Genomic DNA, 7,882 nt, shown 5'->3' with positions numbered 1-7,882 from the left:
CTTTTGCATTTGATTACAGACGAGAGCTTTATGAGTTCATGGAATTTATTTTAAGAAGAAAACGTATATATATGAGAGGAAGGTTACTGGAAGCCTCCTAGACCCAGCTAGATGAATTCTTTCTGTCTGTGGGTATTTGCCGAGACATGTTTGGGGGAGCTTCAGGAAGAACTATACAGGTAGGTTTTTTCCTAAAATGTGAGAAGAGCAAACTCTGAGGATCCTTGTTGGGTGAATATTTTATCACTGCTACCTTGGGTGTCCAAGTAATGGACTTGGGCTAGACTGCTGCCCTACTTACAGCTTCTGCCTTGCAGGGGCGGCTTCTCTTGCATGGGGTCTCTGTATTTTCAGCGTGTGGCACAGTTTGTGTTTTTTATGTAACAGATGCCTCACAAGAAGGCTTTGTTCTCTCATTTCACATTCTTCCTTTAATAGCCTCCTTCAGATCCCATACCTGACCCCTCTAATATAAAATTCACTCAGTAAGTGACACCTTTGAAAAGTTGTGTGGGACCTGACCCACCTTATTGATGAGGGCTGTCAGAAGATCTCCTTTTTAGCCCATCAGAGGTCTAAGTCACTTTGTTACCACTTGTTTTAACTTTCTACTAAAGAAAATATGGTTCAACCTTATAAGAAAGGCATAATGCAGAAGATCTATTTTTTGTTTTAATTTGCTACCACAGCTTTGCCTGTATGGTGCATTTCCATAGGTTTTCCCATTTGGCCTGACCTTGCTTCCAGCTGTGCTTTCTCAGAGCAGACAGCTCTGCAGACAGACATGGACCAGGGAACGCTTCCAGGACTTCCACCCTTGAACGATTTTTATGTGCCTGCATTTTTCTTTAATTAAAAAATGCCCTTTCATTGGTCTTAAAGAGCCTATATTGAAGAACTTCAGACTTTTATAAATGGTCCTTAGGATTTTCTTCTCTAGTCCAGAGAAGACGACACTCTTATATTAATATGGCCAGACCCATGTTCATCTTTACACCAAGTACTGCTCTTGTTACAAGTTCATACAGACTCATTGATACACATAATGGATTCCCTTAACTCTTAAGATGTATAAGGCCAAGAAGCAAGAAAGTACTCCTGGAAGGCTCTTTGTACTAAATAGTAATAAGATAATTTTATAAAAATTTTTGCCTCTTCTTTTTAAATGTGTTCGGTAATAAAGTAGGGTCACTGATTTCCATTTATGGACTGAAAAGTATTCAATTCACTCTTGGGGTTCAGAGATAAAACATTTTTTTTCCAAGTATCTTGGCTCTTCCATTTTACAGATAAATGAAAGTCAAACATTCAACCTTGAAGGAGGCCATACTTGATAGTTGAGAGACTCCTTGATTGCTAAGATGAGCCCAGCCACACTGAAAGGGCACCTACAGGTCAGTTTAACTACCTCTTGTTTCTTCCATGCCAAGTTGACCATGCAGTTGTCTTTGGGAATATAGACCTCTTTGATCCCAGATATGAGGCAGTAAGGTGTGGGCTTGTTGTTTTCCAGGGAATGCAAACTACTAAGTGCTGTGGTAGTTAATTGCTGAGAGTAGGTACTGCTTTTGCCTTTCAAAGCCACCTTCTGCAACAAAAGGCTTTTGTGGAGAACCTTTTATGGTCCAAACCATTTTGTCAATGGTGTGCCATTTTAAAAATCCAGGCCAAATTCTATTTTAACCAACTCTCAGGATCTATATAGTCTTCAGTTGTGCTGGAATTTTGTTTTTATCCTATACCCATTAAATAATCGGGCCACCTAGAAGGATTCAAATCCTGGTTGTTACATGGAGGATTTGTCATATTCATTTCTTGTAAACAGTATTGAAATGGAATTATCTGTGTTAATGTATTAAACTTTTTACTCCACATAGGTGTATCAGTAGAGTGGAACAGAAAAAGGAATCTCTTCAATGTGTCTCAGACCAGAGGCTTCTTGTCAGTTGGGTCTGGCTCTTATGACAGTAGGTTTTGTTGCTTGTGATCTTCAGATTAATATCTGGAAATGTAAAAAAAAAGAAATTATAAATGTTTCCCTTTTTATATGTGAATCGAGATTGGGAAATAAATTATTAATAATTAAGTATTCGATTTATATAAAATATCTTGTTTTGTACTTAGTCACAAGTGCATGTATTCCTCTAACAAGGACTTGTATTGCAGTCCTTATACCTGGTGTGTTAATGCACAAATGAATGTTCTGTATATCACTGAACACAATAGAAACAAAAACAAATCCAACATCTTCTAATTTTTTCTGTAAAGAAAAAATTTGGCAAATGGCTTTACTCAAGTATTTATCATCACTCTGCCAAGCACAAATTTAGAGATTGCATGTTGAGGGTTTCAAAAAACTACAGCTTCAGGATAAACTTGGTATGGAGTATTTTGGCAATAGTGTGACATCAATATCATGGAGAGACATCACACCATTAGACCCAAGAATTTTTACAGAAAATTGGTTTCACTTTTTCCCTAAAACAATTTCTCACAAATTTTTACCTCACTTTATGAGCTTCTTGGGATAACTGTGACTTTTTATAGTTTTTGCAAAAGAGAGAACAACTTGGTTTGATAGCCCCATAATTTTCTTCTCTTCATAGTCTTTAAAACTACTGAACTGAATGTTTAAAATAAAAATCATAATTTAATACTTGTCTTAGAAAAAGTCAATATATTAATAAGAAAGAAACCATGTATGAGGGTTATTGAAATGCTTTTCTGTTTTTTTTTCCTATAAAATCCACTTTCATTTTGTGCCTAATCATAGATCCTAGGATTATTTTTGAAACAAAATTATTTTTATACAGTCTTGTTATTTATATATTTTGTTCTTCTTTAGTAGCCCTCTGCTAGCAAGTTCAGTTGTCCAATGATTACAACTCTGTACTTGGTCCCATTGTAATTCTATTTATTTTTAGCACCCTATAATTTATTTAAAAGCTAATGATAAATGTTTTATTTTGTTCAATTTACAATTCAAAGTAATATAAAAATTATCACCATGAAAAAAATACTTTCTAATGAATTTACCTACATTTTTTTTTGTACTGGGAAATGAATCCAGGGATGCTTAACCACTGAGCCACATCTCCAACCCTTTTTTGTTTTTATTCAGAGGCAGGGTCTCACTGAGTTACTTAAGTACTTGCTAAGACTGGCTTTGAACTTGGGATCCTCCTGCCTCTGCCTCCACCTGGGGACATCACAGGTGTGTGCCACCCCACCAAACAAAATTTACATATGTCTTGATATAAGAAATGTTCATGTAAAACTGGGGTCACACAAATAAACTTATAATTTATTTTCAAAACATTGATCTAATTTTCTGAAAATATAATAAATGGCAGAAGTCAAATTTAGCATATTTAAAGACAATACCAACAATTTGAAATAACAAATAAGAAAAGTCCCCTTGTAGGTAACTCTCTGGAGGTTAACTGGAAAACATTATTCTTCAAATTCTTTTGCAAATTCAAAGGATGCAGTACTTTGAAGAATATTATGAGATTTGTATTTGGAACTCTCAACCTTTTATTTGAAATGTGGGAACTTTGTAGGAAGAATAATTGTGCATATCTTGCAGACTTTTTGCCAAATCACCAGTGAACTGCCGTAGGTAGTCAAGGAGAGACCCTGAACTTGAGCTCCTAGCAATTTAGCTAAGAAAGATCCCGAGTTATATTTTCTGACTCTCTTATTTCCTAAACCCACAAAGTAAAGGCTTTAAAAAATGGCACTATTCTAAAAGAATGTGAATACCAATGGAACTGTTGAAATTACAGCAACTCTGCCTAGAGAAGCCATCTCCTCAGTGACCAGTATCTGGTGTTTACTGTCTATACAAGCTATGTGGCTTCCATAGCTTCACATTGAGGAGCTACATGAAAGGGAAAATTTGTAAGCTGTCCTGAAAGTTTTGGAGAAAAACAGAATAAGAATAGAACAAGAATAATGAATGGAGTGAAGAAGAAAAAAAAAAAAGAACATAGGAAAGTTTGGAGAGATGAATGACAGAATCAGAAAATTAATATAAGAATGGATTAGGATTTTTATCTGTGACCAGTGACAATAGAGCATTTTTTATTAAGTCACATCATTGCCTTTTCTCCTGCAAAGTAATTGCAGCTTCTCATTATTGCAATCATTGGCTAGTGCAGTTTACCTGAGAATTAATAGCTCTGTCCTGCCAACTTTAACATGAAGTCGATATTGTCCTATGTGACTTTTAAAGGAAGCTAGATGGTCTTTCTTACATGTGGAAATTGCATGGCAGGATAAATATACCTGGACAAAAATGAGAAATATAACAGTAATACTTTTCAAATTCTATGACTTATTTCACAATACCATTTCATTTATTTAGTTTGAATATTGTTTCTAAGTGTTTTTCATCTTCCTGCAGTTAGTTAAAACAAATTGAAGTGGTATATTTTGTTTTGTTCTGGTTGTTATCAACATTCAGAATAAAGAGTTTAAATAAACTTGGGAAGATCAGGAGAGATTTATAATAAGTAATAAGCTGAGCCTGTACCAGGAAAACCTCATAAGTAAGCTTTCCTTGCCATTTTGGTAGATTAATAGGCCCATTCCTAGTTTCCATTCTGAATAATAAATGGAAGTTTCACAGTGAATTTGTGTAGTGACAATTTCAAATTTGGCATTTTGGGGAACGTAAAGGGGTTTGGTTGAAAGTTGAATGTAAGCTCTTCGGAGTTATGAGAGCCCAGGGATCTGTTCTCACACAAAAAGGACTGATGGAAAAAAAAACATTTAAAATAAACAGTCTAAGAATGTTAGGAAGGTTAAATGAGTCTCCTCTGTTGACCCATCCCAGGAGTATATCAGTCACAGCTTTGCAGAACCTGCAAAGGGCCAAGAAGAAACCACAGAGCTGTAAAGAAACAACGGAAAATAGCACTTTCAATCCCAACATGAAGCCCAGGTTACCCACGGTATCAAAATCACTTGTGCATGAAGTGTTAAATTATACATTTTTAATAAGTGTCATGATGTGCGAAAGGTATTGATTGGTGTGTTTTTTTCACTCACTAAGTAAAAACAAGCACATTTTATGCATTAAGATTTCTAGTTTGTGTACATTTGGTACTTCAGTTTCAAGTTTTTCAAGGCTACCAATGGATTATAAGCCTAATATTTCTTCTATGAAATATTTATTAATTATTTATTCTTAAAGGCCCAGAACAAAAATTTCCAAAATATTTTATATTGACATATTATTGGTATACCCTTTAATTATTAAATACCTCAGTACTGAATTTCTCTGGGGAACAGTGCCAGTACTTAAATGGAAATGTTCCCCATTAGTCAGAATGAAGACATGCCTTTAAATCAAAGTCTCTAATTTTGGACATTTGAATTGGGTAAATGTGCAAATCATTAAAATAAAAAAAAGAAAAGAAGGAACTAACAATTGCACTTTTTTAATGGCAGAGACATGTAATTATTTAAATGTGGAACTCTGCGTATTCCATTAAATACATTAATTGTATGAGATGCAGACTGTAAGACCATTATGCTTTATTGTAAAGATTGAGGAAATGTTGAAAATTGTTTTATTTAAGGTCATATGGAAAAAGAAAAGCTTAAAAGTTTAGAGTTAAAAGTACTGGTTCTTTATAAATAAAATAATAAAATATTTCCTATATATCATAACATGAAATTTGGGCTTATACTCCACTGGTAGTTTTGAAGAGTTTAATATTGAAGTATGAAATACATACCAGCTTGAAATCTTAATTCATAAAATGTGCTTGCTTTTACTTAGCAAGTGAACAAACACAAATTGGTACCTTCACGCATGTCTATTTAGCGGCAAAGAATATGGAATCTCTTTCTGATCCAGCTGTAGATAACAATGAGGGAAATGGGAAATATCATCTCTAAAGACTATAGAAGATTTGAGAATATTTTCTTTTTGCATGTAGCCTGAGCCTGAGCTAATGTAACCAATGTAAAATGTCTGAAAAACATGGAAGCACATGAATTATCTGAGAACTCAATAGCTATCTATGAGATATTCTCAATATTGCACAACACAAACTATTCTCAAAGAAAGATTCAGGTGTCTCCTCTTTTAATACAGAATTAGGATAGGACACCTAGTGAAACGATAGGTGAATTATGAGATAACAATTTTGTGAGAAATCACAATACAAGCAGGCACCTTTTTTTGTCATCCTTTCTTATTGATAGAGTTCTACTGGTTGTCACTTTTACCCAGAATCTCATAAGAGATTGGTGATTTGACTGCCTGTCCTGGGACTCTGGTGTTTTATTGGGGTCTTGAAACATGCCTTCAAAGTATTTGACATGTTTTCCATTGAAAATCCCTCACCTCAACTGTGTGTAGATTTCGACCTGTTATTATAATATAATGTGGGAAATATAACATGATGAGATTTCTAGCACCAATTCAATCAATCAAGCTCTTTCTGCCTGGTACTAAATCCAGAAAAAAACAGTGATCTTGCATGATTCCCGACTCTGCCTGCTTTAGAGCCTGGGTGTTATCTGGTCACAGATCTAGCTGAGTTCCCAACTGGCAGGCAGTATCAGTGATGCCAGAGGAGCAAGTCATCCTGACTCTCTGCCCATTCCTATCTTCTGATGACCATGGACACAGCGGCTATCAGACTAAATCAGTGAACAATCCCAAGTGAGTACTGCCCTGCACATTCTTTCTAAACTCCTGACTAGATTCTAAGATGGTTCTCAACTTTCTCTTTCCCCAATCTGTAGTATACTCTCTGTATGTTCTCCTCTCTTGACTGCCAACCACGAGTTGTGAATTGAATAGGACCTCTACTCCCTTCATCATGGCATGTATTACAAGGTAGTGAGATAATGACTCCTGTGATTAAGGTTTACTTTGAAAGATTTAGTAGTCCCATGAAGAAACATTTTTCTTTCTGGCTGGGAAGATGTAGTCTCTATTATGTGATCCTGACAAGATAGCTCAGCAGAGACCTGACCCAAGAAAACCAAATTAATAATAATCATTGTTGTTATGAACTCCTAAATTTCTAGTAATTGATTGAATCATAATAAAACATAAATATACTAGTAAACATAATTATTAGAAAGGCAACTACTAGTGTTTCAGACTGCTAATATTTTGGCAGAATAATATGACCATCTGTAAAGGGAGATGTTTGTTATGCAGAAATAGTAGCAAGAATATCTCCCCTGTTTTCTCTATTGATGTAGGTAGATCAAAGGTCATTTACCAAAGTCTGCAACACTAGGCAAAGGGATACCTTGGACCACTGCTAAAAGATTTAGATTGGCCAGAGAAATATAAAGATTATCCACAACCAAGTAGTTGCCTATGTAGTTTCTTCTTGTGGGAAAGAGAAAAATGCAAGTCACATATTTTCTCTCTCTCTCTCTCTCTTTCTCTCTCTTTCTCTCTCTCTCTCTCTCTCTCTCTCTCTCTCTCTCTCTCTCACACACACACACACACACACACACTCACACACAAAAAAAATTGACAATATCTTCCACTAGTTTATGAGAGAAAACACTGAATTCCTCAACACAGTGACTTATACCCTCTAGTTAATGCGGCAAAATTTCCCTTGCCTTGCTGTACCTGTGAGGACAGTCTCTATAAAGACATGGAATCTGAAGGGGTTCTATAGATTTGCTATTTAAGAAAGAGGCAGAACAGCTCTCCTCGTCTCCCACATCTGATGTACTGCTCTGTCCTCTGCATTTGTCCTGGGAAGGAAGGTGCTTCCATAGGTTCTTCCTGGTATCAGAGCAGCAGTGTTTTGTTGTTGTTGTTGTTGCTGTTGTTGATTTTCATTTTTTGGTGTGGGGAGGTAACCAGGGATTGAACTCAGGCACTCAATCA

This window comes from Sciurus carolinensis, chromosome 6 (assembly GCF_902686445.1).
Source record: "Sciurus carolinensis chromosome 6, mSciCar1.2, whole genome shotgun sequence".
Classification (NCBI taxonomy): domain Eukaryota; kingdom Metazoa; phylum Chordata; class Mammalia; order Rodentia; family Sciuridae; genus Sciurus; species Sciurus carolinensis.
This window is presented reverse-complemented; position numbering follows the sequence as displayed.